The sequence below is a fragment of the Lactuca virosa genome, chromosome 1, assembly GCF_052849685.1.
Source record: "Lactuca virosa cultivar CGN04683 chromosome 1, Lactuca_virosa_CGN04683_v6, whole genome shotgun sequence".
Classification (NCBI taxonomy): Eukaryota; Viridiplantae; Streptophyta; class Magnoliopsida; order Asterales; family Asteraceae; genus Lactuca; species Lactuca virosa.
Window position 1 is genome coordinate 85,548,054 of NC_136426.1, and position 12,445 is coordinate 85,560,498.

General features: G+C 34.9%; 1 long non-coding RNA gene across 1 annotated transcript; it reads left to right on the forward strand.

Annotated features, from left to right (window-relative positions):
* The first annotated feature begins 846 nt into the window (after positions 1-846).
* LOC145105489 (uncharacterized) lies at positions 847-3,570 on the forward strand. The gene is made up of 4 exons (XR_013707325.1): positions 847-1,101; positions 1,192-1,276; positions 2,630-3,350; positions 3,461-3,570. It is a non-coding gene; the product is annotated as an uncharacterized LOC145105489 (long non-coding RNA).
* The last annotated feature ends 8,875 nt before the right edge of the window (positions 3,571-12,445 follow it).

Here is a 12,445-nt window from a genome sequence, read left to right on the forward strand (position 1 = left end):
GACAACCGTCAAATTTCGGTCAATTCAAAGTCAACAAGTCAAACCGGTCAACTCCAATAACCCTTGTATGCTAGGGTTTACGTTATGTAATCACTATACAATTCGCTATTTTAATGAGAAATCATCATTTGGAAAGTTCATGTGTTTGATTTTCCTTAGCCTTAACAATGCTAAACAACAAACCAAAGCGATAAAACACTATTGCACAATCATCGGGATTGTGTAAGACACTAAATCATGGCTTAACGGGGTTTATGGACCTTTCGTTGCGAAGCCGGACACTCAAAAAGATCACAAACGAAACCTCTCACAATCTCTTTCACTCAACCTCTCTCTATTAAAATCTCTCCCAAATCTCTCCCGAATCTCTCCCAAATCTCTCTCAAAAGTTCCTTTAATTTTTTGTAATCATTCGGGCCATCCCGACCCTTAACTGGGTCAAAAACCACTTGAAACGGGGTAAAAACGGGTAAAATAGGCTTAAGGACCCAAAACTGAAGCTTCAGGACCGAAGTCCCTGTCATAAAGGAGGACGACACACATTTGTCTGTCGTAAACTTACGACTCGCGTGTTTAGGACACGCAATGAGTATCAAGGAAGCCCCTGTCATAAAAGAAGACGACATGCATGTTTGCGTGTCATAATGTTTCCGGTTTTTCGACTACGACTTCGTTTTAACTCCGTTTTTCATTATTTTAACGTGGGATTTTCACCCAAAACTTTATTTTATAAACTAAGGCCCCAAAATATATAAATCTCCAGGGTTTTTATAAAAATGTATTAAAAGAATTGGTGGTTGGACTAATTATTGAGGGAATATTTGCTTTTCCTTATTTTATGACAAAAGCAAGCCACCACCACCTCACTCTATGATCATCCACTCTTTCCCACTACTCCTTGTCTCCTTAGTGGACCTTTACAACCAATCTCCAGCTCTTCCCACGTTCTAAGAGCTGGAGGATTGATCCTCTCTCCTCATTCTCCATAAAAACTCTTTCATTCTACACTTAGCAACCAAGAACACTCTCCAAAATTCTCTCATCTTTTCTCTTAACTTCAAGAACTTCAAGGCTTTCTCCAGGGATTTCTTTCTTCAATTAGTAAGTATCTTCATCATTCACATAATTATTAAACTCCATTCTACTCAAATCATTGATATCTTACACAAATTCCATCTTATTCGGTGTTAGATTCTCGAATCATCAAGACATCTTCTTAGTGTTCTTGGGTTGAACACTTCCTCTATCTCACTTTCATCTACTGAAATCACATAAGGTGAGTTCATACCCATACATTTACATGTTTTTCTTAAGTTTTAAGGGGGGAATACAAGTAAAATCATCAAGAACACAATTAAACTTTTTCTAACAGATTGCATCAGAAAAGATGGACGTTAATCACGGACTGTTTTGGTCAACTTAAAAATTTTAGTTTTCAAAACTGTTTCAGGTGCAAGTAGTTCAAACTCTTAGCTTTAAAATGACTACTTGCACATATCCAAATGATTTTTCTACAATTAATGGTGATTTTTACAAAACTGCCTGTCATTTCAGAGGCAAACCCGGACCAGTCTGTGATTATGAACATTTTCACCTCTGTTAGAGATCACTAAAAATCATGATAAAATTCACGAACAAACTAGACTCATATTCCAAACTCTCAAAATTTGCGGATTTGGATTTAGAGCTGTGATGATTTTTCTATAAATTTTCTAAGAACGGTAACAGAAACTGTTTTTAACGAAAAGTTGCTGTTAATTTCATTTCACCTTGTAACATGTTGAGCAAGGTGTATATCTTTATGTGACTATATGTTACTGCAATATATGACATTTTATCTTAATATTTAGACACACATCAGTTTACAAATGGATTTGGTCATATAAAATATAAAGAATAACAAGTGATTATAATCAAAGTACAATCGATACATTCAAACATTAAATAAACTATTTTGAATATAGTTTGCATACATTACCACGTACTACCCTTGGTTGATAAACCATAATAGGTATAGTTTATGATACATTACATAACACATACATTTAAAAAGGGTACATTTATACAAAGGATATTTTCATTAAGCAAGGTACGGCCATACGGTACCAAGTTTTCATAACACGTAATTCCGTTAATGACTTTGTGAGACATTTACTTCAAATTACCATTAAGTCCTGTATTGTAACCAGAGTCTCCTTGAGGGAGAGCGTGATACTTGTGTATAGATCTATATTGGGTTTGACAAACCCACACCTAAACTGCATGCAACAGTTAGACCGATAGGTCTGGGGTGACAAATGTCATAACATTTCTGACGCCTGAAGAACGTCGTTTTAGGCAACCGTGGTCATAGTATGGTTATAATAAACTCACATAAAGTATTAACAAACATTGGAATTTACGGGGACTTCATTAAAATTTAACGAGTTTATGTCGATTTAAACTTGCATTGTTTTACTATAAATATGACAAATTACTTGTACATTTCGGTCTTTGGGTTTTAAGACTACATTTACACATTAAGGAAAATATTGGATTTTTCTAACACAAATACTACTTTTACAAATGAAAAGCTTATGAACTCACCAACCTTTGTGTTGACACTTTTTCAAACAACTTGTATTCTCAGGAAATCATTAAACAGGTAATCAAGTGCTTTTGAGGATGGGACGCTAAGGCGTCTACTATTTCATATTTTATCAACATATTGTAATTGATTCGTAAACATGTAATTCATACAATGATGTAATTTTTTTTTCAATTATATATATGTTGGTTGTGTTTGCTTGAATTACTATTACAATTGCTGTTATGATACTATACATGAAGTCCTCCACCCCCGGACGTTTCCGCCATCCTTGGTTTGGGGGTGTGACACTAAGCTTGCTGAGGTAAAAGGAAGTGCTGTGAGTAAAACTGTTGTTGAGGAGAAAAAGAAGGTTGAGAAGAAAGATTCGAAGGTGTCTAAAGGAAAGAGTGAGAAGAAACTGAAAGGTGATGCTGGAAAAGATTGTCATTATTGCAATGGAGCCAATCATCTTGCGAATGATTGTATGCTTCGGAAGAAGGATGAGAGGAAGAATAAAGTAAAAGATGAGGCTTATTATGCAGAGAGGCTTGAGGAGGTTTGTACGAAAGCTAAGAATTTGTCACTGGTCGCAAAGGGTGAACAGGAGGAGGATGGAACTTATCAAATCTGGTCATCCGGATCAGACGATGAAGAAATGAGGAATCCAACACATGGAGCAATGTATGCGAAGACGGTGGAGGACTCAGATGAAGAGGAATTCGAAGTGAAAGGGAGATGCTTCGTATCCAAGGCAGCAGACAAATCTCCAATGACAACAAAGGTACGTACTATTCCCGAATCTTTTAATATTCCTACACATGCTTATGACTCTGAACTAATATCTTTTGATGAGACTGTTACTTATTTTGATTCAACTGTTGTGTCTGCTAGCAATGAGGCCAACAAGTTGTCCATGGAGTTATTAGAGACCAAAAAGAGATTAGACATGAAAATAAGTAAAGTTGATTGTTTGGAATTACAGATAACGAATATTATGTGTAATGGGGATACTTTATCAAATGAAGTCAAACTTTTAATAGCACAAAGAAACATATACTGTAATTCTGCTAAGAGACTTTATGGCAAATTAACTGATTTACATCATTCATGTGAAATAAGTAAAGAGCAACATAGAAAATTACTACCTTTTCTAGCATACGAAAGAGCTAAGGTAGATAATATTTCGTATGATTGTGAGAAGATAATAGCTGAATTTGACAAAGTTCCCGATGACAGATATAAATATGGAATTGTCAAAATTGATGAATGTCTTGATACGAATGAATTAGTTAACATAGTGAATGATACTTTGACTAAATCCGAACAAATTCAAATTTTGAAAAAGAGTGAAAATTCAACATCTGATTCTCAATCTAATTTTTCCGATATTGAAGATAATTCTGACAATATTAGTGAAATTAGTGATCTTGAGGATGTTGATTGTTCCCAGTTGTCTATTGTTAATGTTGCATCAACATTTAAAGGGAAAGAAAAAGTTAAGGACTTGATGGTTATGAAAGAAACTGATATACCCTCAACTTCGAAAGTTTGTGATTTGGACTTCGTGGATATCAGAGATAGTCAAACTGCTGATAGCGATGATGAAAATGAAGAGAAAATTTCGAAGAAAAAGAAATCTTCAAAGGAAGAAGAAATTCCTCGAATTGTGGTTGATCAAGTGTATGGTGATACATAGAAGTTTAAAAAAGTAATGAATGAACAAGGTTTTCACTATCTTGAAACGAATATTGTGGTTTATCCAAATTGCAAGTGTACAGATGATGTCATTTTTCCAAATCAAGTATTCGTAACTACTGGAAATGTTGAGAATATCAAACCAGAATTAAAGAAGTTAGTTGAAGAAGATAATTTGAAAACAAATGATGAAGGTTTCTTTGCAAATCAAAGCACAGTTGAAAACAATCTAACAAAGAATTCGTATGTTTTTCAACGTCAAAAACCACAAAGAAAATGGGTAGAAAAATCAAAAATTGAAAAAGAGATTTCAAAACAAGTTGAAATGGTAAATGAAAATGTTGTCAAATTAAACTCCAAGGAATTCAAAGATCAAATTGACAAATTTTCGAAGGAAAATAACATTTCAAAAAGACAAGCTAGGAAGAAAATATTTTGGCAGATTATTGAGTCTCAAAAGATGTCAGATGAAATGACAAAAACAGATTCAACAACTTTTTCAAACAAAAAGAAAAATCCCGCTCAAACAAATAAATACTTGTCTGAATCACAATCACCCAAAAATGTTTTTTCAAAGCTAAAAATTCCTCTTTTTCAACAAATAATCAACCTTCATCACAATCAAATCATTCAAGGTCTGAAGTGAATAAACAACCAAAGCTTTCGAAAGTTTCTGAAACTAATCTTCCAAGAAAATTTTCAAATAAATCAAAGACAACTCAAAAATTCTCTCAACGTCAACATTTTAAATCAACTGTTTATACATCTTATGCTCAATCTTTTCTAAACAATCCAAAAGTTGATTTTGTTCCTCAAAAGCCAAATTTTCCTAATCATACGAAGAAACAACCTTTGAAAATTTCACATAAAAAAGGGATAACTTCAAGGAAGAACATTGATCATTGGCTTGAAGGCAAAGGAAAAATGTATCAGTCGATTACATTTTCAAAGGAGCAAATTCACGAAGCCTATGAGAAGTATGTGAATACTTCATCAAACGGCAGTTCATCTTCTAAGGATTCGAACATATCAGTCAAAGCATGGAAACCAGTAACGAAAGCAAAGAATGTACAATCACAAACTCAGAATACGAAGGGTAATGTCAGTGAACATCCGAAACCATCAAAATCTTATGTTTCGGTTCCTATAAATGATGATGTGAACTTAATTGATAGTCTCAAAACCAAAGTTTGTGATTGGGTTAAAAGTTCTTCATTACATTCGAAATTGAAATCTAATTTCCAAGGACCCAAAAAGCCTTGGGTACCTAAAATTTTCCACTGATTGTAGGTACTATGTGACGAGCAATATGATAATAAATGGTACATTGCTAGTGGTTGCTCTCGTCACATGACTGGGAAGAAGGAGAATTTACGTGATTTTCGAAGCCTAAAGAATGCTGGAGTAGTGAAGTTTGGTAACAATAAAAAATGTCAAGTCAAAGGATATGGGAAGATCACAAACGGACAATTCACAGTGAATCGTGTTGCTTATGTTGAAGGTCTTTAACATAACTTGATAAGTGTTTCACAACTTGTTGTGGGCACTGGCAATCAAGTTCTTTTTAATGAAGAAGGAAGCATTATTTCGAATGTCAACACTAAATAAGTTTTGCTTAAATCAAAAAGGAAAGGTGACATGTTCACTTTGGACATCAATCCAATAGTAGGAAAACCTGCTATATGTCTTCTTTCGAAAGCTGCATCAGACTTAAGTTGGCTTTGGCATCGACGACTTTCTCATCTCAACTTTCGAAACATTAACAAACTTGTACAAGATCTGGTAAGAGGTTTACCTATACTTAAATTTGATAATGATTCTTTATGTGCAGCTTGTGAAGTTGGCAAGCAACATAAACATGGTCATCCGATTACGATAGATTCGAAAATTGTCGCACCTCTGGAGCTCTTACATATTGATTTGTGTGGTCCATCAACAGTTTCAACACTCAACAAGAAACGATACATTTTAGTAATTGTTGATGACTTTTCAAGATTTACGTGGGTTTATTTTCTCAGGCTTAAATCCGAAGTTGCACAAATCATGATTGACTTTATCAAAAAGATGGAAACAACATTGAAGAGGATTGTTTGGTGGACAAAGGGATTTCGCATAATTTTTCATCTCCATACACACCACAACAAAATGGTGTCGTTGAACGAAAAAATAGATCTTTATGCGAAGCAGCAAGGACTATGTTGGCATATGCGAATCTTCCACAATACCTTTGGGCTGAAGCAGTATCCACCGCATTTTTTTACTCAAAACAGATCTTTCATCCACTGTCGTTTTAACATCACTCCATATGAAATTATCAACAATCGAAAACCTAACGTCAAATTTTTCCATGTTTTCGGATGCAGTTGCTTCATTATGAATCTCAAGGATAATCTTACAAAATTTCAAGCTAAAGCAGATGAAGAGATTTTCTTGGGATATTCACATAATTCAGTTGCATATCGTGTGTTGAACAAAAGAACACGAAAAGTTGAAGAAACTTTTAATCTTACATTCGATGATTACTATATTAAACAAACTGAAACACATTTTGAAAATCATCCTATTCTAAAAGAAATAAAAGATGAATCTGAACCTTCACAAACATTGGATATTGATTATGATTTAATTTTTGGTATTTCAGATCATGTTGTTGATGCTGAAATTCATGCAAAAGATAATCATCTATCTGAATTAACGAAGTTTACTGATGATTCAACATCCACTTCTCAAGAAATAGGCGAAAGTATGCAAAATAATCCAGTGGAGGGGGAGCACTTGGATTCAAACACTCTATTTGAGGGGGAGCATTCTTTCGAGGGGGAGAATGAGAGATTGTATGCTGATGTTGAGGGGGAGCATAATGTTGAGGGGGAGCATTTAGAAAGCATTGAGAATAATAATGATTTTGATGATGTTTGTTCGATTGCAGGTTCAGAGAATGATGATTTATACGAAGATGCACCTTTGTAATTTGATCCAGGTTATCCGCCAATGGAAAAGTGGACAAGAGATCATCCGAAGCATCAAGTAATTGGGAATCCACAAGAGGGTGTTTTAACAAGAGCTCAAATTCGTGCAAAGAATGAGGTATTGAATACTCATCAAGAATTTTGCATGTTTAATGTTTTCATCTCTAAAATTTAACCAAAAACAGTTAAGGTTGCAATGGAACACTCAGATTGGGTTGTTGCGATGCAATCTGAATTGTCTGAATTTGAAAGAAACAAGGTTTGGAGATTAATTCCTAAACTTGAAAATGTTTCGATTGTCGGGTTAAAATGGATTTTCAAAAACAAAACCGACAAAGATGGAAATATCGTTTGAAACAAATCCGGACTTGTTGTTAAAGGATATTCACAACTAGAAGGAATTGAATATGAAGAAACTTTTGCCCCTGTCGCAAGACTCGAGGCTATTCGTATATTTCTGGCTTATGCAGCTCACAAAGACTTTGATGTTTATCAAATGGACGTGAAGTGTGCATTTTTAAATGGAGAGCTTGAAGAAACAGTTTACGTGGAACAACCCCTAGGTTTTATTAACGAAGAACATCCTGATCATGTTTATATTTTAGATAAGGCAGTTTATGGTTTAAAACAAGCACCACGAGCATGGTATGCAACTCTTACTTCATTTTTGAAGCAATCTAAATTTAAACAAGGATCTGTTGACCCCACATTATTTCGAAAGAAAGTTGGGAATCATCTCATGCTTGTTCAAATTTATGTTGATGATATTATTTTTGGCTCAACTGACCCTGCTTTGTCTAGAGAATTCGAAGATCTGATGAAAAGTAAGTTCGAAATGAGCATGATGGGAAAAATCAATAATTTTCTTGGACTGAATATTCGTCAAAGCAGAGAAGGAATTTTTATTAATCAAGAAAAATATACGAAGAATCTGCTAGAGAAGTTTGGATTGACGAATAGCACAAAGTTACGAGTTCTTATGGCAACTGGCATAAAGTTGACACCTTCGTTAGATAAACCTGCAGTTGAACTAACTCTTCACAGGAGCATGATTGGTTCATTACTTTATCTAACAGCAAGTAGACCTGATATCATGTTCTCTGTGTGTAATTGTGCTAGGTATCAGTCAAATCCACGTGAACCACATCTCACTGTTGTGAAGAATATCTTTCGTTATCTTAAAGGAACAATTTCATTAGGATTGTGGTATCCTTCGAAAACTGGGTTCTTTGTACAAGCGTATTCGGATGCAGACTTGGGTGGTTGTAATCTTGATAGAAAAAGCACAAGTGGCGGATGTCAATTTCTCGATGGCAAATTGATGAGCTGGCAGTCGAAAAAGCAAACATGTGTATCAATTTCAACAGTTGAAGCAGAATATGTGGCTGCTGCTGCTTGCACTTCACAAATTATATGGATTCAAAGTCAATTGCGTGATTATGCAATTAATATGAAAAAGATTCCATTATATTGTGATTCTCAAAGTGCAATAAGAATTTGTCATAATCCTGTGCAGCATTCGAAGACTAAACATATAGCTATTCGTTATCATTTCATCAAGGATCACGTGGAGGATGGAAATATTGAAGTGCATTTCGTGAAAACAACTGATCAGTTAGCTGATATTTTCACGAAACCTTTAGATGAAAAATCCTTTGTAAAAATTTTAGAAGGACTTGGAATGATCGATGGAAATTCTGTTCCATGCGAAAAAGGTGAATGATGGTTGACCAGGAATGATTCAGAGGCGCTGAATAAAAGACAATGCAAGGTCATTCAGCATTCAGAGGTTACTGTTCATAGTCAACGCTTCGACCCCTTCGAATTCGTAGATTTATCATTTTTCAAGGGTTGATAAAATTTCGTCTATTTGCAACAAGTACATTTCGTTTGTCATTTTATTTTCGAAAAATTAAAAATCCAAAAAGATTTTCGTTTGTTTTGTTATTTAATTTTCGAAAAATTAAAAATATAAAAAGATTTTCGTTCGTTTTGTCATTTTATTTTCAAAAAATTAAAAATCCGAAAAGATTTTCGTTTGTTTTGTCATTTAATTTTCGAAAAATTAAAAATACAAAAAGATTTTCGTTCGTTTTATCATTTAATTTTCGAAAAATTAAAAATCCAAAAAGATTTTCGTTTATTTTATCTTAATTTTCAAAAAATCAAAAACATCAAAAAAAGTTTCTCTTTATTTTCGAAAAATCAAAACAACAAAAATATATTGTTTCTTATTTCTTTTTAGTACTTTGTTGCAGATATTCATGATGATAAACAATGGATAATACCTGCAGTACTAGGGTCAGGTAAATTTATCTTACGAATCTTTAAATTTTGAACTAGTTAAGTTGTCCCTAGAAGCATGCTGCTGCATGTTGTCCAAAGCCTCGAATGACTCAATGTGTGTGTACAAAAGCCTTAATGAAATATTTCATACGAAAATTTCTTCCAAATCAGGCTTGTATTCACATTAGTCTCCTGAGCTGCCTTACTCTTCTCACAATGATTTAAGAGTTTACTGTTTTGTCCAAATATAACAGAGGTACATTTCATGTCTTTTATCCATCTTTTTCATCCAAAAAGTTCTTACACGATCACACACGAAGACATATGTCCAAGAGGTCTCTGAACACACCAATCGAGACTTAGACATATCAAAAATCTGTGTTCATGATCTGACATCATGAGACCGTGATGAAGGTGAAACCTAATAATCTAAACTTTTAAGGAATTGACGGGGAAATATGTTCCAGATTTTCATGAAACCTTTGTTTCAGTACCCACATTCGAAACTCAAAATCATATTATGTTCATATGAGTGGTCTTGATCAAACATTCGAAACCCATGATGTTTGTTACCCAACAAGATCCAGCACAAATTTTCTTCTCGTGAATATGCTTTCCGTGTGAGTTTCATTCGAAATCCAAAGTCACTTAAAATTTTTCAAAGCAAACTTGTCACTGATTACAATGGTCAAACAAGTAATTTCTGTTACAATTTATCACCTTTTGTTTAGGATGATATGTAACGAAATTTTTATAGCTACCCATGCACCCTTATAAAAGAAGCCCTTCGGTACTTCTCTTCAAATATTCGATTGTATTTCACGGGAACACATACAAGCTGTTGATCATCTCTCTTGGTGATTAAAAAAGAAATCTTTGCCCGGGGTTATATCAGGCTTCGTGTCAAATTGATATTTTGACATCACAGTATCCCAAATTTTTCTTTTTATTGCTTCTCGTCTAATTTTTTTTTGGAACAATGCACTCACGAAATCCTTGAGGTTCTGAGTAATACCAACTCAGGCTAATGATTTCAAACATCTGGCATATGACTTCGCTTTTCATCCCAAAAGTGAAAGAGCCTTTCCTCCATCCGAAGGATGCTGACGGTTACTATTCCTTGACGAGACACGAACAGACTGTGGGAGGAGACGTTTCCTTGTTTCAAGGCGATGTGACAATTACTTTTTGACACCTGGACATTTTTTGGCAGACTGATGCGACTTTTAAGGTGCCATGTCGGATATCATTAATTGCACATCCCGGTTCAAATTCAAATTCTAGGGTTACATATAAAAGGGGATTCCATGGTCTCTTATCAGTTTACGCGTTCAAAGTAAAAAAAAAATTTCCCAATTTTCTCTGATCATCAAAGCTTTCAAACTCTAACAGTGGTGACTTCTGTTCATGTCGATGTTGATCCTTCTCACACCACTGATGATGTGACTTCCTTACCGATTATGAAGATTCAAGGGACTAATTATCAATTGGATGCTAATGTTTCTCAATACCCTGAAGAATTGAAGATGTTAATTGTTGCATTAAAGAGTTCTGTTCTGTCAAAGGCTATGTTCAGTTCATTTTCAGTCCCGATGCCATGGCTTTCTCAAGCAGGATCAACGGCTACATACAACAAAGCTTTTGATGCGATTACTTTTAATCTGGTTAATGACAAAAAGGTCAGATTGTCAAAGAAACTCTTTTGCCAAATTCTTGAAATTCCAAATTCACCACCATATGTTGATTTCACTTTCCCTCAAATTGTTCATATGTTCAATGAGATGGGTTATCAACCACAACTAACTAAGATCAGTGATTTTAAGAAATCTGGTCTTCCTAGTATCTGGAATTTTCTATTTGGTATTTTTCTGAGGTGTTTAACTGGTAGAACTGTGGGTCTCGATAAAGGACGAATGGAGGTATATGCCATGGTTGCTGGGCTATACTATGATCTTCAAGTAGACTATTCTACACAGTTATGGAAGGAATTTCAAAAGAGTGTAGAACACACGGATGCTCTTCATGGAATTTCATGTGCGAGGTACTGAGCTTGATTCTCCAATATTTTTACAACGAGGAGGGGATTTTGGTACCCAATGATGAAGAAAAAGCTGTTTTCCAGACATTTCACAGTTCGAAGGATGTCACAGATAATGTAGACGATTTTCCATTTTTGGCTCGTATTCCTGATGCTATGCTAAAACGAGTTGATCCTTCGAATTCCGTCTTGGTGGCTTATTTGAAAACTAATGATTCTACTGTAGAAACTGGGATATTGTTGGAACGGGAAGATAAGAAATCCAAGAGGTCGAAGAAGAATGAAACTAGTTCTTCTGAAAACAAAGTCATAGAATTGAAATCTACGAAATCTCCATAGAAGATGCCTATTACAGTTGAAGTGTCTGTTGCTGAGACAAAATTGATTGAGCCTGTTGTTGAAGATACTCAAGAGCAAGTGGTGATTCCTTCGAAGACTGGTATGTTTCGAAGAATCAAAATGAAATCTACACATAAAAGCAAGTCTCCAACACATAAAGTGGTCCGAAAGCCTCAAGTTACTCATCAAGGTGTATTAATTCGTGAAGTGCCAGCACCTGTTTCTCCATTGTCAAAGAAACTAAGGGCTGAGGATATGGCCAAACATCTGTCAAAGAAGAAGAAGAAGAAGAAGACACGAAAGCTTATGCTTTCCACTGAGTCTATAGAAGATGACGATGAATGAATTCCTGAAACACCAGAAGTAACTCTTCACGAAGAAAGTTCAACTCCTAAGCAGACAATAGTCATACCACCTGAAGATTCGGTTGCCAAATCAGTTTCTGAGGAGGTACGAACTTCAGGCATCCCTGCAAATGTATTTGATACGGATGCAAATGTCAATATGGGTGAAGGAGATTCGAAGAAAGTAGATCAAGGTCATTCTACT